We start from the raw sequence: 23,334 nt of genomic DNA, 5'->3' as shown, positions 1-23,334 counted from the left end.
TTTAGTACTTAAACGTATTACACAAACGTATATACATATTCTTGAATGCACAACTTCTTACTTACTTACTAGATGCATGAAACTTAAATCCGTTGTAGACATTCTAATGCTCAATGGACACATGTGTGAGGTATTAACTCGTGCTCTGATACCACTCTGTCACGACCCAAACCCGTCCCTATATGTTTAGCATCGTAACCGGCCAGTAATCCTGGGATTATCGAAGGCCTCTGAGACAGATTAACATAATATTAGGGGCTAGCGGAAGCAAATAACAATATACAACGTTCATTGAGCTGTGCAGACTTATATGAGACATAAATTTTTTTATTTTTTTTTTAACTTTTTATATACATATATACACATCATCTTTAAGTCATTCTATATGTACAGATTAGACAAAAAGAGACTTAGCCGTATTTACAAAATACACAAGACTTATTCAACCAAACACGAAAACAAAACTTAAACTTTAAATCACATTGCCATAATCACTTCACATATCCAGAACCTCCACGGGAGGCACATAGGTTGGCTGACAAAAACAGATTCTAGGCAGATGCCTCTAAGCCTGGTCACGCGCCTGATCACCTACATACATAAATAATACAGTGAGCTAGAGTCTAGTGAATAATAACAGAGTAAAGAGTTTTAATGAATGATATCCATACCAGATTCAAAAATCATAATTCAGATTCATAACAGATTCATATTCATATTCTAGCTTAAAGTAAACACAGAAATCAGAGTCCATGCTTAATCATACGTGATACATCCATTAGCGCTAACAGAGTAGTGTAGACACCCCATTTTTGACCGACCTTAAGACTCAGACGTCACCGATTGAGTGCTTGGTGATGTTGCATAATGTGCTCGTTCAGAAGTTTCAGAGTCGCGGCCGTGAGCCCTACCTCCGGACTTCCGAACCTTCTTCTGTGCCTTGTCTCGGTTTGCGAACCAGACTCGGTTTTCTCTGTTTCTTTTCCTGAGGGGAGGGAGAGGTCCCGTAGACCATCTCTCAATGTCCGTAGGCTACATTTGGTGGCCGTAGGCCATTTTGCCCATTTCGGAGTCCGGTTCCCGGTTTTCGGGACCGTTGGCCGTGTGCCTCGGTTCGGGACCGCTTAACCATCTCCTTTTGCTCCGGTTTTTGGCACACATCTTATTTAATCCCTTTTGAGGGACACTGGGGTCTGAGAAACCCACTTCGTGGCCGAACACCACTTTCGGTGTTTAACAGCCCATTTTCGGGACCCCGAACTGCGTGTTTTGGTCCCCAAGCATTCGTTTTGCAACGGTTTTTGTTCATTTTTGGCAGGTACCTCTGTTTTATCACCGGGGAGGCCACTGAAGGGTGGGAGGCCAGCAATTGTTGCAGCAGCCAGTTATACATCCTCCGACGCCCTCCGGCGCTCGTTTTTCGTACTTCCGGGCTAATGTTGAACCCCTTGGACCCATTTTCTCGAACTTTGAACCACATATTTGTGATGTACACACATGAGAGGACCCTAAAAGTTCATGGCCGGCCATTAATTCAACTTGACCCTTTTGACCCCCTCCTTCCGGGCTAATGTCGAACCCCTTGGACCCTTTCTCTCGAACTTTGAACCACATATTTGTGATGTACACACATGAGAGGACCCTAAAAGTTCATGGCCGGCCAGTAATTCAAATTGACCCTTTTGAACCCCTCTTTCCGAGCTAATGTTGAACCCCTTGGACCCACTTTCTTGGACTTTTAACCACATGGTTGTGTTGTACACACATAGGAGTACCTCACCAGTTGGTGGCCGGCCAGAAAATATGATTGAACCTTTTGACCCCTAGCCGGCCGGCCACCTGCAACAAAAGTACCAGGCCGGCCTGCTTCCTTGCACTGTACACTTTACAGCTGTGGAGCTGTTTCCCCCAGACAAGATCTTTATCTGGGGGATATTTCGTGGGGGAATATTGCTCTCCTTTTCCCCCACCTTTACACCCCTTCTTTGGCCTATATAGCAAGCAAGCCTTGTAGTATTTTGGGGTTAGAAAAACTCTCCTTCAAGCCTCCATACACAACTCCATCTTCATCCTTCTCAATTCTTTGAAAAACCCTAAGTCCCTAACCATCATTCCTTCTACACCACCAAGCTCTACCACCACCACCTCATTTCCAGCAACAAGGAAGGTTTCTCAAAGGCCAAAGAAGCTGCAAATTCATCCAAGAAGCAACAAAAGTTTGAGTCTTCAAGGGTAAGTAATACTTTTACCCTTTTGACCCTTTTTCTTGATCTATTTCTAAGCCCCACTTTCTTTTTGTTTCAAGCTCCGGCCCTAACTGAAAAGGGCCCTGTTTTGAGCTCATATTCACTTTTCATTAAGGGCTCAACCCTGTTTGAGCCCTCCATGACACACTTGCTTCATTGATCCTCTTATATGTCACAATCTTGCATGCTATTTTTGGCCCATGAGCAATTTATTTTCGAGCATGTTGTAAACTTATATTAGGCTTATTTTGAGCCCCTCTTCAACATTGAAGAAGGGCTCAACACCATTTGGGACTTCCATGTTGTACCTACCTTTATACTCCTCTTTTCTTCCCCATTCTTGCATGCAATGGCAGCCTACCATGCTTTTGTTTTTGGCCATTTTACAGTTCTGGAAAAGTTCTTATTTTGGTCCATTCTACATGTTTTATTAAGGGTCTTTGGCTGTTTGGTGATTATTTTGTATACTTCATGTTGTAGCCACTTTTGAGCCTAATTTTGCATCACACTTTTAGCATGTTTGTATACTGATTTTAAGGCTTCCATAAACTGTAAATATTCATATTTTTGGTCCCTCTTCAATGTTGTAGAAGGAAATTTTTCAGTTTGGATTTTTCTTGTATCACTTGCTTCATTACCCCTCTTTTGGCCCTATTCTTGCATGCTTTTTTACCATACCTATGCTTGCTGTTTGGCCATGTTTATAACTGTGAAAGTGCATTTTTTGGGACTGTCTAGCTTCTGCCTTTGCATTGCATGTCCATATTGTGCATGTTTGGCATAGCTATAGGTCATTTCGGGTGCCTAAATTCGCATTTCGGGACAATTCCATGCATTTCATGTCATTTCGCCTCATTTCGGGACTGTTTTCCCCCACCTTTTAGTGCTGAAATCCCATTACCATGTTTGCATATCATTTCCCATGCCATAGTTCGCATTTTTACATTGCCTCGGTTTGCGTGCCCGTGTGTACGCATTTCGAGGCACCCCTTTTTTATCCGCCGGCATCCTATGTGAGTGTGGTTGAGGCCCACTCATGTTGGTATAAGCCCATATCATGTTTCCATGTCATTTGCATTGCGTATGCCATTGCCTAGGTTTGCGTGCCCGTGTGCACGCATTTCGAGGCACCTTATTTTCATTGCATTTTTCTATTGCCTCGGTTTGCGTGCCCGTGTGCACGTATTTCGAGGCACCTCATTTTCATAGCATTTTATCATTGCCTCGGTTTGCGTGCCCGTGTGCACGCATTTCGAGGCGCCTCATTTTCATAGCATTTTTCTATTGCCTCGGTTTGCGTGCCCGTGTGCACGCATTTCGAGGCACCTCATTTTCATTGCATTTTTCTATTGCCTCGGTTTGCGTGCCCGTGTGCACGCATTTCGAGGCACCTCATTTTCATTGCATTTTTCCATTGCCTCAGTTTGCGTGCCCGTGTACACGCATTTCGAGGCACCTCATTTTCATCACATTTTTCCATTGCCTCGGTTTGCGTGCCCGAGTACACGCACTTCGAAGCACCTCATTTTCATAGCATTGTGCATACTAGGTTGTATCTTAGATTGCATTCTGTCATTTTCTCAGTTTGCGTGCCTGTGCGCACGCATTTCGAGGCATTTCATTTCCATAGTATTGTATATGTTAGGATTGTATCTTAGTTGCATTTCATGCATATCATGCATATTGCATCGTGTCCGGAATAGGAGTTAGCCCGGGCACGGGAAACGAGGTACATTTCGTACTCCGAGTGACGGAATGTGTCTCAGTTCTCCAGTCACCGACACTCCGGATTATCCATGATGGAGTTAGGTTTTAGCTGTAGTTTCATGTGCATTCATTCTATATTGAGTTGTGCATTTCGACTCCTCGGCTATCATGCCTCGGTATGCGTGATTGGTGGCACGAGAATCGAGACATGCATACATCTGTGAAAATACATTGCTATGCCCCTTTCCTGCTCTCTGTTGCAGCAAAATCAGGAATCAGCAACTTTCCGGGACTTGGCACGCATTTCAAGAACAGGTGTAAACAGAGGCTAATTGGGGCATTCCGGTGGATTTCCGCGCAAGACAATCCGGACATGCATTATCCGTCAGAAGCAAGGCAGTCCCTGGCTTGCACGCCAGTTTTATTTGCTTTCTTAGTTAATTCATTAATTAATTAGGATTTTCTGTAATATTCTTTTATTCGGGACTGTAATATTTGGACTGTATTATTTATTCGGACCCTCTCTGCGAGGGCATAATTGTAATAAGTGTGCGTGAGTGTGATGTATGTTTTCCAACCCCACGTCTTTCTTCCCTTTTATTTACCAGCTTACGATGGTTAGATTAGGGCATATTTAAATTAGCATACAGTATGACAGCATGTTTGCATTCATTCATCTGTATTGCATGCACTGGGCTCGGCGCATCATACTAACTGCATTGTACTTTCAATTCCAAATTGAATAAATGATAGTTGTAGCATTTCATATACCATCTTAGAATAGCCGAGCCTGCCATAATTGCATTTTGTATGTGTTGCATTAGGCATTTCTGTATAATTAGGATCATGCATGATTTCTAATGAGTTTCTATTTTGGCTTGGAGTACTTGGTAAGCTTTATGCTTTAGCATCCTTGCATGCGTGTGAGTGCTGCCATGAATAGCATACTTACCATGAGGCTATGTGCTTATCTGATATACCTGCCTGAATGCCTGTGGATGAAGGTTGGGTTATCTGAATTGGAATAAATCATCAAATGTTTCAAGCCTACCTGCGGGTAGCAAACCATTTTCAAAAACGAACATGAAATGTTTCGTTCCAATTTGGGCGACCCGGTCTATACTTGTATGCTGTGAGCATCACATAGTAACCTAGGCTAATAACCGGAATAAGAACATACAATGTTTTCAAAAATTGATATCATGGTTAGTAGAGGCCGATCTTTGATCGGGCGAGCGGGGGTGCTCACGAAGTGACCTTCCCCAATCGTACCCAAGTTCCCGAGCCGAGGCAACTTTGGTGATGACGGACACGTGGCCTCTTGGCACCGAGTCAGGGTTTCCTAAATTTCCCAAAATAAAACATTTAGGTGGCGACTCTGTATCTGGCAAAGCAGTCCATGTTTGGCACTTCTTTTCAAAAATCTGTTTTTCTCAAAACGATTTGCCGGATTTGGACTCTTTGGTTCAGACTTAGAACCGTGACAAATTTGAGAGTCCTGAGCTGTAGTGACCCCAAAGTGAACAGAACGGGAGCTAACCCTCCCGGGACGTTCGAGGGACGTCTACAAGTAGATACAGAACATATATAGACAAATGGTGGTTATGAATAACCAGTTCCATAAAGGAACCTCCGGATTCGAGTAACAGAGAATAAACATGCTGAGCCCCATAATGGAGCCTCCAGTACGGGTAATAGAGTGCAGACATATTAAGTTCCATGATAGAACCTCCGATACCGGGTAACAGCTAACAGATATCACATGATGCTAAGGATGCCACGAATACATTATTACAAATTGGACAATCATTCATTATACAGAACATATCATTTCAGAGAGCAGATCTTAATTCATCATACAGAAAATAAATAAAGCTGAACATAGCTTTACTAAGTTATTACTCATAGGTAGCTGCAGAAGCAAATCAGACAGACTGGACATATCAGGTAAATCAGACAGACAATGGCGCGTAACCTACACAAGCACATAATATATACACATTGAAATACCATATTACTTCCTTGATCAAACTTGACTTTTCTAGTCTTTTTCTGTCTAAATAGTTCGGAGTTCTACTACGCTTATTCTTTCTCATTCAAATAAACCAGGTTCTTATTTCACATATTCTTCCATTACTAAGTCCTTCTTTTCCAAATAGATTGATCTTTTACTTGGCTTCTTAAACAATTACCACTAGATCAATGATTCATTCTTTAACTAACTAATTTATGTTGATTGGTAGCTTATTAATCTTTATTGAGTCATAAATCACGTCTAGAATGCCTTGGAAAGAGATGAGAATAAAAATGTGAACTAAATGTAATTTTCCAAAATATGCTGAAAATATGGTCTTCACTCGAGCGCCACTTCGGTCGCTCGAGTGGACTGTAAAATTTGAAAACTTCTGGGAGATCGATTTTCACTCTCGAATGAGACTTTGCTCGCTCGAGCGGATAGCGTAAATTCTGGAATTTCCAGAATTGCAATTGAAGTTCAAATTTGATATTCAAAGCCTCAAAACATATATTTTTGGTACACAAAAATGGAAAACCATTGTATAATTTAGTAAACACTTTCAATTAGAAATCATTAATTCAAAATCATGCTCCAATTGTCCAAATTTAGTTTTAACTCATCTTCTTTATATCAACCCACAATTCTAAAATATAAATTAGACTTCCCAATCTCTTGAAATTCCATGACGTATGTAATACCAATAGATCCAATTTTATTATTAATAACAAAATCAACTTAACTATGAATTACACAAATCAATTTCTTAGAAATTCAACTTAACTTAATTTTTAACCAAAAACTTAATTTATAATCATGGGTGTTCTAAAATGTGTTTAAATTGAATAAAATTCTTAAATTACATCACATGCATGGATTAAATAAAAATCTAATTATAAAATCCAAACTTTAGCATTAATTCCAAATTTCCATAAACTTGATTTTCTTAAAACATTTCCTTTGTCCCCTCAAAATATGAACTCGAATGGCTCAATTCCCTTAAAACTCATGTATTACAAGAAAATATTACAAAATCAAATCAAAACAATTAATTTTCCAAATTAATTTCCACAACTATGAGTCTACTTAATTTCTCACTTAAAACCTTATTTTTTACAAAATCCATGAGACTAATTCCATAACTTTCTTAATTCATGATGCATGGAGGATTATCTAAAACATGAAATTAAAGTTATAAAACTCTTAGAAAAATATTTGCATGTGCGAAATTAGGGTCAAAATTCAAACCAATTACATCCAAAATTCCTTTAATTCAATATTAAGTTCAAAATGTTCATGAATTCATAATTTCCCAAAACTTGCTCTCCTTGTACCCAAACATGAAATTAATTCTCCAACTTTCTCAAAGATTCATTGATGCATGTAAAGATGAAGCCCAAATTCATGAGGAATAACACAAATTAAACTTACTTGATAAATTTTCCCAAACTCATTTCCTTAATCTCAAGCTTAGCTCAATTTATTTTAACCTCAATTTAATTCATAATCATAGATGTTTCAAAATATGTTTAATTTAAGTCAAACTCTTATATTACATTACATGCATGGGTGTTGGCTACACATTTTGTGCTAGCCAGTGACAATTCGACGCGTGGCAAAGTGAGGGTAATATGGGGAGACCAGGTAGGTCTTCGATCCTGATCATACACGTGGCAATTAATATTGGTTGTTATAAGATCTGAGTAGTAGCGGATCAACAAAGAGACGTATAGTGACGTGGCTTCAACGGTTGCTCACATTCAAATTCGAATATAAGGGTGAAGCCTAACTGCAAGTGAAGGCGTAGTGGAGCTACTTATAAGGTAGCATGATCAGCGACTACGGAGGAGCAGTTCGACGGTTTGAAGTACAATTCGATGGTTATCTTCGGAAAGTATAAATAGCAGGAAGGACTTCAGAAAAGGAAATGAAGAAAAGATCAAAAGAATTACTTTACATATTCCAGTGTTATTTCCTGTCCTTTATATTTCTGTACTTTAAGTTCCTGCACTGCACTTCATTTGTAGGAGTAGTTTTCGAGTATATTGCCGCTGTAATTCTCTACGGAACTAAGATCATGGTAAGTTTTTCATACTAATAAAATGCTTCAGTTTATTTAACTGTTCTTATGCTCAAGTTCTCTGAAGTCAAATTACTAGTAAGCCACCAGTAAAAGTCCTCTTTATTGAGGCCGAAAGAACCATAACATAATCGTCTGAATAATTGTTTGGCAATTACAATTCTGTAAGGACTGATTAATCCTTACTGGCACGCTCATAATTACAAAAGTAACCTTCGAAAGCCAAAAAGCCAACATATATTTTTGGCACGCCCAGTGGGACCCTTTAAAAAATGGCTAGACGTAGGAGACAAGGAGAAAATGAACGTTTGGAAGAAGGCGTGGAAGGAGAGGTGGAGACATCCAATCCAGAGGATAATGTGATAACACATCCTGTGGAGACTCCTATCCTATCGGAACCTATGGTCGAACAGACCAATATTTCAGAGCAAATACCATTTGTTCGTAATAGTGGACGAGACCAAGGAATTGGACCATCCAGTGTCCCATCTACTCAGCCAGTCAATCCGTGGGGCGGCTTGGTAGATGCCATGGGACAGCAATTAATAAACACAATGGAAAGGTGGGCAGTATCCTTTTTGGATTGAATGAATAACCACCAACCAACGAATGTAAGACACATAGAGGAGGTGAATGTCCCTCAGCAAAGATTGACTAGAGACAAACAGCTTATGCAAGCTAATGGACATTCTAATGGTCAAACCAGTAATCAGATTCATGAAAGATTACCACCTCAGTCTTGGTACGAACCCATTTCGAGGCCTGTAGCAGGCCAGAATGTCTCCATGTTCAACAGTGAAGCCATGCAAATTGGTGGATCTGGCCCGGTACAAGAGAATGGCATAAGAATGATTCCAAATCCCACATTCGAAGCCATACCTGGCACCAGGGGGTACAATAATGCCTTATTCGAATTTATACCCGGGGGGTTGGAAGGTTTTCCTACAAGTGGAAGGGATACAATACCTGTTCCAGCACCTTTCGTGGGTCCTTTCGCAGGACAGGCTCAAAGAGGTTATCTACACCCCCAACAGCACCCTCTACCACAGGGACAACCAGTCCCAAATGTACCACCTTATGGACCAAGAGGACCACAAGTACAAGTTTGTCCACCAAATCTTGTGTTTGTTCCCCCAGTGGTGGTTCAGCAGGCACAAAATATGGTCCCTAGGGACCAGATCACTGAGATAGTTAAGGAGTTGTGTGGACCAATGGCTCGGGGGGTCCAGACCCCTGTGTATAGAAAACCATACCCAGAATGGGTCGATAGGGTACATGAATATCCAAGAGGTTTCAGGATACCAGATTTTGTCCTCTTTCATGGGAACGGAAACCAATCAACAGTAGAACATATTACTAGGTTTGCCGCTCAATGTGGTGAATTTACCAATCATGACTATATAAAGTTAAGACTATTCCCAAATTCTCTAACTGGAGGAGCATTTGTATGGTATATTAACCTTCCACCTGGCTCCATCCAGACTTGGCAGCAAATGGAAGAGGCATTTCATGCCCAATTCTTCCAATCAGAGCCAGAAGTTTCCATGGAAGACTTGGCCAGACTGAGTCAAAGGCCTGAAGAGAAGGCTACTCAGTTTATTTCTAGATTTAAGAGGGCTCGAAATAAATGTAGAGTAATCTTGCCAGAAACTGAATTTGTAAGATTGGCCCAAAATGGCTTAGAGTTCAGGCTTCGAAAGAAGTTTGATTCAACAGAGTTTAGAGATTTAGTGGAACTAACTTATAAAGTATCTAGATATGAAGCATTACTAGAAGAGGAACAGGATCGAAATAATGCATCATATAGGACATACTACAAAGATCCTAATTATGAGATTGATGCAGCAGAGATTGTGGGAAAAGAGCCTATGATCTGTGAAGCGTTAATTCATAAAGATACGACAATTGACCAGCAGTTTAAAAAGAAAGATCTCCACAGGAAATATTCTTTCAATTTAACTAAGGCAGATGACATTTTTGATCATTTGCTTGCGGCCAACTTCCTTAAGTTACCAAAAGGTGTTAAAATTCCATCTCTTGATGAACTTAAAGGAAAAATATATTGTAAATGGCATAATTCTTGGTCTCACTCGACTAAAAACTGTGTTGTTTTTCGAGACAGGATCCAAGAACAAATTCGGAAAGGGAGTTTGAAGTTCCCAGCCAAAGCTGAAAAAGCCATGGGGATCGATAGCAATCCATTTCCAGAAATTGGAGAGGTGGCAGCCAATGTCATTATGTCAGACTTTCAGAACCTGTCTTTGAAAGAATTGGAGGAAGTCAATGTACAGATGCATGTGGCCAACCAGACAGCAACCAAAAAAGACCTTAGAAGTCCACCAGCTATGGGACGAGATTTCTCACATCAGAGGGAAGACTCTGATGAAGAAGCACTGGATGATGACTCCCTAGAGGCAGCCGTAATGCACCGAATGTGTCCCAGGTGCAGACTGAGTTATAAGTGGTTGAAAGGCCTTCCGGTCGATGGGAAGCAGTATTACAGGGATGTGCAGAGGCGTCCCAAACCAACCAATGCTTATAATAAAAGGCCGTATCCGGCTAATGTTAGGCGACAACCATTAGTGATTGAACCTACAGTTGAGAGAATGTATGCTAAAGGCAAGAGGCTCTTATATGAGTCCAGATCACCTAACTATTATAGGTTGGAGAGTAGTCATTCTGAAAGAAGGCTGGAAAAGAGTTCGGGTTTTGGGATCAAAACCAGGAATTGGCCCCTTGGGCCAGCTTCACGAAGGACAGAAAATGATCACCATCATCGAGAACCTGAATCAGGCTCAAAGCTTGGAGACAGGGCCAAACAGTTGTCTTCACAGCCAGCCTCGAAGGTGACCTCGAAAGAAGAAAGAAGCAGTTCAACGTCTGGGTCAGTAAGTTCGTGGGTACCTGGAGTCCCAGATTGGTTTGTGATGCAAAACAAACCTAGGGAAATGCCTACCCAAAGGAATTTTGGAAATCAAAGTAGGATGGTTAAGCCTCCTTTGGTGGCCCCCAACAACTGGGTATTGTTGAAACACCCAAGAACGAGGGAACCAGATATGGTCCCTGTTATTTCCAGATCACAAAGGAGGAAAATTCAGCGTAGGTACACCCAATACCAGAGAGAGTTGAAAGAAAGTGGAGAGAATTCTTCAATGATCCAGACTGGAGAAAAGAAGAATCGAAAGTCAGACCATAATTCAAAGCCAGTTTCACAAAACGAGGTGGATCGCAGCAGAGAACAGTTGGCCAAGGTTCATTCTGAACTAAAGGTCAGAGAGAAGGAAAGTCTAGCAGGGTTGGAGAAAGCTCTGATGGAGAGTGGTAGCGAAACGGAAGAAGATATTGGCGTAAGTCAGAAGAAAGAAATGGTGGAAGAAGAAATGTTCGAAGCTTTTATGGCTGAGCAAACATTTCTGATTGGAAAACCAGCTGAGGAAAATCATTCGAAGGGACCCGTTACCAATGAAATACCAGAATGCATCATGCAGGATGTTTATGAGGTAATTGACCAAGGTGACCAAGAGGGGAAACAGGTACAGCCAGCCATCCAGTTTGGCTCGTTTCTCCCAGTATCAGTGAACATGGTACACATACTACCACAGGAATTCCAAGCTGGAGATGAGAATCAAGAGGGGCAGGAAGCTGATCCAATTCCGATCTCTAGTGAAGATTCACAAGCGAGTATGGTACAAGATAATTTCGAAATGGTCACCCCAATGGAAGCTGAATATGAGAGCGAGGAAGTGGTAAGCATTAACCTCTCGTATCCATTCGAGTATCCCTCGAATTCCATGACGCAACATGTTAAGCCTTTGTACATTAAGGCCTTCTTCGATGGGGTTCAGTTAAACCGAGTCTTGGTGGATAATGGAGCGGCTGTGAACTTATTACCGAAATCCTCCTTGAAGAAATTAGGGAAGAGGAATCCCAGGTTGATCCCAACCAGTACAACCATCGCTGGTTTTGCTGGAGACAAGCAGATGGCCTAGGGAATTCTACCCATCAACCTGAGTGTGGGAACCAAGGACTGCATGACGGCGTTTTTCGTCATCGATAGCAATGCGAAGTACAATGCTTTACTTGGTAGAGATTGGATCCACACTAATAAATGTGTGCCTTCCTCTTTGCATCAGAAAATGATAATAGCTCTAGGCAATGGGAAGATGGAGGAAATTAATGCAGATCCTCAACCTTTCATAGCCTGTGCAGATTTCGCAGAAGCCAAGTTGTATATTGATGGCGTGGTACGCTCAGTATACTGATGGAATTCGATGGCTCAGCCGAAGTAACGGCTGATAAGGAAGTAGCACACCTGAAGCAATTAGTCCAGGAGAGTGCTGGTGAAGAGCTAGTGGTTAAAGATGACAATGATGCCTGGTTATAGGCAGCAAGATGAAGCACCAGAAGCCAGGTCTTTGGCTTTAATCAAGTTTTCAATATTGGATATAAAGTCAATAGTCCAGAAAGTTCGAGAGCAGGAGAAAGAAGTCATGACGATTGGCTGCAAGAGGAAGCAGCAACAAGCCAAAGTTTTGACCCTTGATAAATACTGTGCATTGGACATAGAAACAAAAGTCCAAGAAATACAGGAAGAAGAAACCTTGTGGACATATTTTGTCTATGAGGAGGAGAATAAAGAGGAGGAATCAAAGAGCCTGGAAGCAGAACACAGTAAGGAGATTTCTGCGAAGTCAGAGAAGATCAAAGAAGGAGTTCCAGTAAGTACTCAGATATAAGACCCCTTAGAAGAAATAAATTTAGGGGAAGATTCTGTACAACAACCCATTTATATAAGTGCTTGGTTGAGTTCTCTTGATAGGGACCAGTTATTGGTTATTCTGAGAAGATATAAAGATTGTTTTGCATGGTCATACAATGAACTACCAGGATTGGTTAGGTCATTAGTGGAACATAGGCTTCCCATGAAGCCTAACTTCAAGTCATACAAACAAAAACCAAGAAGAATGGGTTCAGAAGTGATCCAGAAAGTCAAGGAAGAAATTCTTAGACTACTCAAGGCAGGCTTTATCAGAACAGCCAGGTATGTTGAGTGGCTATCTAATATTGTACCTGTAGTCAAGAAAAATGGCAAAATGAGAGTATGCATTGATTTTAGAAACTTAAATCTGGCAACTCCAAAAGATGAATATCCTATGCCTATAGTAGATCTGTTGGTGGATAGCTCAGCAGGACATCACATTTTATCAATGATGGATGGACACTCAGGCTATAACCAAATCTGCATTGCGAAGAAAGATGTTCACAAGACAGTATTTAGATGCCCTGGGAATATTGGGACCTTCGAATGGGTTAAAATGCCGTTTGGCCTGAAGAATGCTGGGGCCACATATCAGAGGGCTACGAACACTATCTTTCATGACCTTATTGGTGGGTATTTAGAATGTTATATTGACGACATTGTGGTTAAATCCCAATCCATGGAGGAACATTTGTTTCACCTAGAGGCAGCCTTTGAAAGAATGAGAAGGTTCAAATTGAAGCTTAATCCTCTTAAGTGTGCTTTTGGCGTATCATCTGGAAACTTCTTGGGCTATGTAGTACACAAGAAAGGAATACAGATCAACCAGAATAAAGCCAAAGCCATCATTGAAGCCAGACCTCCATCGAGTAAGAAAGAATTACAAAAGTTCCTTGGTCAGATTAATTTTCTTCGAAGATTCATTTCTAACACTGCAAGGAAAACTAATTTTTTTTTTTTCTTTATTAAGGCTGAAGGATGAAGAAGAATTTGTGTGGACAACGGAGCATCAAAGTGCTTTCGATGGAATCAAAGCCTACTTGGCCAACCCTCCAGTACTGATGCCACCAAATGGCGTTAAGCCTTTGAAGTTGTACATAGCCGCAGCAGAAGATTCATTGGGAGTTTTCTTGGCCTAAGACAATGAGGAAGGCAAGGAGCAAGCTGTTTATTACCTTAGTAGGTTTTTAAATTCTTGCGAATGTAAATATTCAGCTGTAGAAAAGCTTTGCCTTGCATTGTATTTTGCTGTAATGAAATTAAGATATTACCTTTTGCCTACAACTGTCTTGGTAATTGCAACCACAGATTTGGTTAAATACATGTTATCTAGACCTATGTTGAGGGGAAGAATTGGCAAATAGGTATTAGCCCTGTCAGAATTTCACTTAGAATATGTGCCCCAAAGGGCAGTGAAAGGACAAGTTTTAGCCAATTTTTTGGCAGACCATCCATCTCAAACAGAGAGTCAAGAAATAATGGAACTCAGTATGGCTAGTGTCGAGCCATGGCAAATGTGGTTCGATGGATCGAAAGCCAATGGCCTAATTGGAATTGGTATAGTAATCAAGTCACCACAAGGAATTGAAACCATACATGGTTTCAGAATAGATGAAACTGCTTGTTCTAATAATCAAGCTGAATATGAAGCTTTGATAGTAGGATTGGAAATTCTTATTGGATTACAAGTACATGCAGTTGACATATTTGGATATTCCCAATTGGTCGTTAACCAAGTAAAAGGGATTTTCAAGTGTCAAAGTATAAGTATGCTGCCATATTATGTCGTCGCATTACATTTTCTCTCTCAATTTGAAATAGTAAATGTAACTTATGTCCCAAGATTCTTGAATAATAGAGCTAACGATGTGGCGCAGAAAGCTTCGAATTTCAAGAGTAAAGATGGTACCCATTGGGATGTAAGCCAAACGACATACCAAAAACCTATACCTCCTTTAAGTAAGAGGAACATGGTCCTGGAAATCAATTATAATGATCTGCAGGAACAGGATTGGAGACATCCAATAATACAATACTTGGCTGGCCCATCCTCGAAAGCCAGCAGAAGAGTTAAATTGCAATCTGTGCAATATATCATATACAACAATGATCTCTACAAAAGAGGGGGAGATGGTCTATTGTTAGAATGTTTAGGGCCAAAAGAAGCATTAATAGCTATGGCTGAAGTTCACGAAGGTATCTGTGGTGCACATCAGCCTGGTGTAAAAATGAGATGGCTGCTTCGAAGACATTCCTATTATTGGCCGACTATCCTTAAAGATTGCATAGAATATGCAAAGGGCTGCCAGGCATGTCAAAAGCATGGTACAATAAGGCATGTGCCCATAACTGATCTACATGCAGTAGTAAAGCCTTGGCCATTTAGAGGATGGGCCATGGATATGATGGGGAAAATACACCCTCCCTCTTCGAAGCATCATTGTTTTATTTTGGTGGCTACTGATTATTTCACCAAATGGGTCGAAGCCAAACCATATAAAGCTGTAGATCAGACGAAGGTTATTGGGTTCATTAAAGATTTGATCCATAGATTTGGCATCCCACAAACGATAACGGTCGATAATGGGACTGTTTTTTATAGGAAAATGGTAAAGTCTTTTGTGGCTGAGTTCGGGATTAGCCTTGTGAATTCCACTCCATATTACACACAAGCCAATGGTCAAGCTGAGTCATCTAACAAGTCCTTAAAAAAGGGAATACAAAAGTTTGTGGAAGATAATCCGAGAGATTGGCACAACTTATTGTTAGATGTATTGTGGGCTTATAGAACTTCTCCAAGGTCAAGCACAGGAGTCACTCCTTATGCCTTAGTTTATGGGCATGATGCAGTGTTACCAGTGGAGATCAATGTTAAATCCTTAAGGGTAAGATGCCAAGACCAGTTGGATCCTGAGCAGTACTATCAAAGTATGTGCTTGGAATTAGAAGATATAGATGAAGCTAGAATTTTGGCATTAAATAGCATTCTCTTTCAGAAGAAGAAAGCAGCCAAAAATTATAACAAGAAAGTCAAACACATTGGCTTCGATGAAGGTGATTTGGTGTGGAAAACAATACTCCCAATAGGGATTAGAAGCCATAGATTTGGCAAATGGTCATTTAACTGGGAAGGACCATATCAAATTCATAGAGTTTTGCCTTTTGGGGCATACCATTTGAAGGATTTGAGTGGTTATGTGCATCCCAAAAAGATTAATGGCAGATATTTAAAACCTTATTTTCCAACTATTTGGGAAACACAGGGAATAAAATAAACAGTGAGTACAAGAACATAAAATAGTAAACAAGGAAATGTTTTATAAAGAGTCAAGTACATTGTGCCACAAGTTGGCCCAAAAATCATTACAATGTTTTAGCTGTTTTTGTACAACAGATTTCCTATTGGTAAACGACGAAAACAGTTGAATAGCTGCAGTCATATCTTTCTTTTGATCAGCCAGTCCTTGATTGGTGATTTGCAGTTTGAGGTCAGTTTGGAGTAAGGCTTGATTCACTGCAGAAAGCTCCTCTTCGAGTTGAGCTTTCCTCTCCAGCAGTTGAGTTCGGAAGTGAGAGGCAGAGGAGTGTTGTTCCTTAAGCGTCGATACTTCAGTATGCACTTGAGAAACAAAACTTTGATCTCTGACCAATTTCTCATCTGCGGCCTTGGCAGCATGACAGATGCTGATGTAAAAATCGATGGTAGCTGCTGCCTGGGATAGGTGGTTAGAGACATCCATACCAGACTACTCAGCAAGTTTGCAGCATTGAAGAAACCCGTTTTTTATTATAGGCCTTTGTAGAGCCTCGAAGGGAATCCTTGAAAAAGAAATTAGCAGGTCTAGACAGGTGTCCAAGTCTATCGAAGGCACAGAAGGTTGGCTGCTGGAGGAAGGAGAGCTCTCAAAAATTTCCAGCAAAGAATCAGCTAAAACTAATGGCTCAGTCTCCTCATCGAATGTCGGAGAAGTAGAAGTGATGTCAAAAAGACTAGCTAATCTTGCTTCAAAAATATCAATCTCATCAGTAGACATGAGGGCAGCAGAGAGAGTTGCCATGGGAGACACAGAAGATTGCATAGCAATAGGAGAAATGGGTGGAGCATCTTTGATGGTCTCCATGGTCCTGGTCACCAATGAATCAAGAGAATGAGGGCTGGAGCTAGGTAAAGGTGGTAAGTCACGAATTGGAGAGCTGTCAGCACTCATCAAAGACAAGGTAGCACTTGGAGTCTCCTTGGAAGGAGAGAGAGGAGCAAGACTCGGTAAAGAAGTAAATTGAGGAAAGTCAAGAGTCAAGTAAGAAAGATAGGGAGCCAAACCAAGAGGAAAAGGTGCAGGAATGCTTGGCCTCAGGAAAAGTGTAGAAAATGTAGACCTTAAAAATGGAAGTATGGTCTGAGTAGTCCCTACATCCTGCATCTGATCTACCTCGAATGAAACTGAGAGAGGTCTTATCGGAAAGATGAACTCAGAAGTTGCCGCTGCAAGAGAAAGAAATGTAAGGCAATGTTAAACCTCGATACCAAAGGCTAACAGAGGAAAAAACCGCAGAAGCATAAAATTACCTGCTCTAGAAGTATCGGCGATAATGGGGGAACTGCGAAGGGTGTAATCTCTGGCAGTCTGTTGCCTTCTTACAATTTCCCTTTGTAGTATGTCAGCAGCAGCAGGTTCATCTCTCAGAAACTGTTGCTGCCGTCTCTTCTCAACTCTCTCAAAGACAATCGTGGCTTTAGGATGTTCTTGCTCTATTGTCTTGACGGCTGCTTCATGGATGGTATCTTCGACTGAGATAGGAGCGGAAGCAGACATCTTTTTTCTCTTCTCTATGGCTTTGGCGATTGTCTCAGAATCAGAGTCTTCGACCATATCGGAAGGAGAGACAGTCATCTTTCTTTTCCTTTTCCTCTATATTGGTAGGGTCTGCTCTTTCTCAATTTCTTTCTCAACTTTTCCCTCAAGTTCTTCAAGCTGCGATCTAGATTCCAAAGAGATGAATTCATCTTCTGACTCTCTGGCAGTTACCGAGTCGGATGAAAAGATGATCGCCTTTTTCTTTCTTTTCAAAAATAACTCTTCCTCTTCATCTGATTCTTCCTTTTCTTTCCCTTGAATATTGGATGTTCCCTTCTCGAGTTCAAAGAGGCTCCTTTTCTTTTGTGATTGACCACCTCCACAAAAAAAGAATTAAAGATAAGGCAAAATGCATTATGAAAGACAAAAGGAGAAGAGACAAGGGTATACCTTTCTTCGAGGCAGCCCGAGTGACTCTGTGAGGAATTGAAGCAGCAGGAGCAGCATGTGCTAATTCTGAAACAATGGAAAAAGTGACCTCCCCAGTTTCTTTGGGCTTGATCACATCTAACACTGTTAGTAGGCTTAAAGGTGGAATGGCCAAATAAATCTCCATGTTAGTTACCCACCAGTTTTGGTACCTCTTCAACACGGTACCTTGAGGAATGAAAGGGGTGTATTCAAAGGTGGCTAAGTCATCTACAAATTTCAAAGTTGCCTCTTCTAGCCTGGATTTCCTAACTTTCAAATCCCTTCTGGTAAGGCAGAGATTTGTATTGCTACAGAGAGGTATTGGGACTCCTTGTGTGAGGCCAAATTGTCTAGCAAACTGAGCTGGACAGTAAGGTTCGGTAATGCATTTGTAGGCCTTCGGGTTCAAAGTCCCGATGAATAACTCTTTGGGAATCAGAATGGAAGCCCATATATCCTTGTGAATAAGTGAAGTACAGGACTGGTCACTTAGAAAATTCCTCAACTAAGATGGACCAATGGAAGGTTCGAAGGGACGAAAGCGGTAAGTAGGAAGGAAGGCTGGAAGCTGGTGAAAGAAAGAGAAGTAAAAAGCAAAGGTAGAAGGGTAAAGTGAAGCATTGGCTATCCTTATGCCATAAGTAAGAGGGTTTGGCTCGGAAAATTTAAGGCATTTGGATTGTAATTCAGTAAAATAGGCGAAAAGCCAAAACTGAAGGATCTAGAATGGCCCCCCTTGATTAGCATCTAAGGGTTTCTCACAAAAAAGTGAGCAGACTCTATATACGTGCCCTAGAACATGTGGGGCTAAGGCCACCTTTTTCTGTAAAACAAAGGCTTTGGCAAGAGGGGCAAATTCAGGCATAATTCTCTGAGAGGAAGTGCAAAAAAGGAATTTACAAAGCCAATACAATAAGAAAGAAAAAAATTCCCTATCAGTCACAGGGCCCTCTCTTTTATTCTCAGCCCTAGCGAAATCACTATAAGATGAGTTAAGGGAGGGGAGAGAGAAAGGGACTGCTAAATCAGGATAATCTGGTCCAAAAGGAGTGCCAATAGGAGATAGTCCCAGTAAATGGCAAATATCAAGAACAGTAGGGGCCATCATCCCACATCTAAATTGGAAAAAGTTAAAGACAGGATTCCAAAAACATAGGGCAGCGGGAACAAGGAAAGGGTCTTCTGAAATAGTTACCCTAGACAGTCTGAGAGCATCGAGAAGGCAGAGTTCTTGAAGGTCCAGGGTCCTAGCAGGAATAACCCGATCATACCATTCTTGCCACTCTGGTCTCACCGTGGGCCAGCATCGGTGGGGGTGATTTATCCTCCAGTTCCTCCAGTCAAGACCACCTTCGTAGAGAAGACATTGGTTTTCTAGTCGGGGATACAGGGCTGGGAGTTCAGTGAGGACCTCTTTGAATATGGGCCCAAGCACATAGTCTGATTGCACATGGCGACGAGGGACAAAGATGCGTCCATCAATAGCGCTCTTCTTCCCAGCTTTGTACTTTTCGCATTCTGCATCAATAATCCTCTTCAGGGCCACAGATGGGCTCATACGCTCTACGACTGATACTGAAGGAGAAGCCATTGACGATATGTTTTTCTTGACAATGAAACCAGGAAAGGAAGTAGAGAGAAGCTGACGATCGGTAATAAGAGGGGTTTGTGCGATTAGAAGAGCAAGTGTTTTCAAAACACAAAACAAAAGGGTTTTTAAAGCTCTCGTATTTGAAAATATATTACATGAGCTGTTAAAGTATTAAAAGTACGAATACAAAAACTTCCTTCAACATTGATGCTTTTGGAGGGAAAACAAAGCCTAGTTGTTAAGGCTAGCTTCGAAGTAAGATATTTTGCTTCGAAGCCGAGTCAAACGGCTTCGAAACAGAGAAGCCAGCTTCGAAGTGGGTTGCCCTACCCAAAATATAAAAATACTCGAGTATTTATTTCACTTAAAAGAGGTTAAAGACCTATTTTTAGGTTTCTTAAACAAAGGTAATATCCTTCGAAGCAAAAACTTGAGATTCTTCAAGGATGGGATTTGGTGTTCGAAACATCAAAAGCAATAATGACAATGACTAGATGTTCACTATGGTCAAAACAGGCTTTAAGTGTAAGATTGCTAGATTCGAAGCACTGTTTCCAATTGAAAATCAGCCAAAACTTTATTCCACAAATTGGAAAGGTTTACAATTGGCTCATTTAGTGTTTCATTTAAAACAATTAAGTCCAGATTCAAATGATGAAATTGTTCGAGGTTCGAAGCTCTGAGTTGACTTTTAAAACACAAGTAAAAATACGAGTATAGACAGGGTCAAACAAAGACAAATGAAGAAGAATTTTTGTTTATATTAAGATCAGAGCGATTACATCAGCTGACTCTATCTCGGTATGAACTCGAGCTCATAAAAATAAGGAATGGAATAAATAACAAGATCATGAAATTTAGTCCAACAATGATTAATGAACTTTTGTTCTTTCCTTATTCTATCTTCTAAATTTTCTAGCATTGGCTGCATAAGTTGATGTGATCTCACTTCATAGTAGAGCTCTTCAGCCTTTATTTCAAAGGCCACCTCTCTTAATCCTTGTTCCAATTCATCAATTTCTAAGTCATCCCAATACGCAGAATCTTTATTCTTGAAATCATTGAATTCTTCAATAAAGTTCTCTGCTTCGTACTGGGCATGAATTCGAAGGGACGAAAGTTGGTCTAAAGATTGTGTAGTAGCCACAGAATTGCGATGCCAGTGAAGAAGCAATGGAAGTTGGTCCAGAAACATATGAAGTTCTACCTGAGCAAGGGGATTAAGGACATGGCCCCTAGTCATGATGTCACAAGCCCATCGAAGGTTCTTGAGAGGGACTTCGTCCTCGAGAACATTAAAGGGCAAGTGAGAGAAGGCTGCAAGCAAAAGTTGAGCCTGTTTCCGCTCAGCTGGGGTAGGAGAAGGCAGAGGTTTATAAGGTGGAGAGACATTCTCCGTGGATAGGGCAATCTTCAGTTTCTCTGTCCAGGAAAGAATTGGTAGGGGAGAATCAATTTCGGGAGACGAAGAAGAAGGTGTGGACGCTTCTGTTTTCGAGGATGATACGGGAGCAGAAGGAACAAAGGCATTAATATAATCAAGCCAGTCAGAAGAACAGATCTTCGCCTTCTGGGCTAAGAATGATGGGTTATACCCTTGTGCTTCTTCTGGGCGAGGAGCAGAGTGCACTATCTTTGTAGGCATAGAAGATGTATACCATGCTACAAGAAGATTCTCCTCCAGACTACGCCGATGGTCAATGGGCACATAAGGATAAACAACTGAACTTCAAGCATACGAAGGAAACTCTAAAGGGTCGGTGAACTCAACAAAATGGTGGTTGATTCGCTCCTTTAAATCATAAGTCTCAGGTGCTGACCAGCTTGTCCAGTCAGAACCTCCAGAAGAGGAAGAAGTTGCAGCTTTATCCCATACAGAAATTTGCGAAGAAGAGTTGCTCAAATCCATATTTGCAATTTTACGAATTAGAGGTTTGAGAGCAGATTGTTCGAACTGTAAAGGTAGGTCAGAGGGGAAAATTCTTATGTCTTTGTTTGTAGCCTTCTGAATCGAAGGATTAAGAGCAATGTGTTTGTAATCCAAAGGTCGGTAATTTGCAAAGGCGTCCATGACCTGAATATAGAAAGGTGGGTAAAGGTGGCTAATAAATGCATGCTTTCGATGAGGAATAGCATCGACATATGACTCTTCGTATGCTTCATCATTGGAGGAAAGAATTAATTTGGCCATGAAATGTATCAGTCTGTTCGAATAATAAGACAGTGAAAGTACTTAAAGGATCAAGACGAGAGTATTAATACAGATGGTGTGTGACAGTTGCATTTCTGGGAAGATGCAAGACCCATGCACGTTCTAAGACGTGGGAAAAGGGACTCTGATCCACTAATATCACCAAGTCTTGGGTATATTAGTGCGGGGGGTAATGTTGGCTACACATTTTGTGCTAGCCAGTGACAATTCGACGCGTGGCAAAGTGAGGGTAATATGGGGAGACCAGGTAGGTCTTCGATCCTGATCATACACATGGCAATTAATATTGGTTGTTATAAGATCTGAGTAGTAGCGGATCAACAAAGAGACGTATAGTGACGTGGCTTCAACGGTTGCTCACATTCAAATTCGAATATAAGGGGGAAGCCTAACTGCAAGTGAAGGCGTAGTGGAGCTACTTATAAGGTAGCATGATCAGCGACTACAGAGGAGCAGTTCGACGGTTTGAAGTACAATTCGATGGTTATCTTCGGAAAGTATAAATAGCAGGAAGGACTTTAGAAAAGAAAACGAAGAAAAGATCAAAAGAATTACTTTACATATTCCAATGTTATTTCCTGTCCTTTATATTTCTGTACTTTAAGTTCCTGCGCTGCACTTCATTTGTAGGAGTAGTTTTCGAGTATATTGCCGCTGTAATTCTCTACGGAACTAAGATCATTGTAAGTTTTTCATACTAATAAAATGCTTCAGTTTATTTAACTGTTCTTATGCTCAAGTTCTCTGAAGTCAAATTACTAGTAAGCCACCAGTAAAAGTCCTCTTTATTGAGGCCGAAAGAACCATAACATAATCGTCTGAATAATTGTTTGGCAATTACAATTCTGTAAGGACTGATTGATCCTTACTGGCACGCTCATAATTACAAAAGTAACCTTCGAAAGCCAAAAAGCCAACAATGGGTTAATAATTAAAATCAAAACCCATATTTATTCTTTAATTCTTCCAAATTACATACATGTAAAAATAAGGCCCAAATTCATGCAAGATATTCAACATCAAACCAAAAATGATTAATTTCCAAGTTTATTCCCATAACTATGAATCCTAGCTTTATTCTCTTGTTCAAACCCATGTCCTTACAATTTCCATCGAATTGATCTTAAACTCCTCTTAATTTCAAGTGTAATGTAAAGATTCTACAAAAAATTTAAGTTTGATTTCATACCTTAAACTTTAATCTCAAGAAATTTAATTGATTCCCTTCTAATTCCCTTGTTCCTCCTAGCTTTTCTTCCCTTAGTTTTCCTTCTTCTTGAGCTGAAATTGCTTCCTTCCCTCATTTGGTTCTCTCTCTCACTCACGGATTGCCCAAAAGCAATGTGAAGTTCCTTTTTTTTTTTTTTTTTTTGCTCTCAAATCCCTCTAGATAAGAATGCAACCAGCAAGATAAAATAATAAAACCAAGAGTTACCTACTCTCTCTCCTCATGTATAC

At 40.7% G+C, this 23,334-nt stretch overlaps 1 long non-coding RNA gene across 1 annotated transcript; it reads right to left on the bottom strand.

The window, feature by feature from the left end:
• Nucleotides 1–461: 461 nt before the first annotated feature.
• LOC145823505 (uncharacterized) lies at nt 462–23,267 on the bottom strand. Its single transcript, XR_014365788.1, has 2 exons — nt 23,066–23,267; nt 462–591 (listed from the first exon to the last, which is right to left on the bottom strand). It is a non-coding gene; the product is annotated as an uncharacterized LOC145823505 (long non-coding RNA).
• Between the last annotated feature and the right edge of the window lie 67 nt (nt 23,268–23,334).

Source organism: Camellia sinensis, chromosome 4, assembly GCF_055761805.1.
Source record: "Camellia sinensis isolate YWXY chromosome 4, ASM5576180v1, whole genome shotgun sequence".
NCBI classification, from domain to species: domain Eukaryota; kingdom Viridiplantae; phylum Streptophyta; class Magnoliopsida; order Ericales; family Theaceae; genus Camellia; species Camellia sinensis.
The sequence above is the reverse complement of the archived record's forward strand: the minus strand, read 5'-3'. Positions and strand labels throughout refer to the sequence as shown.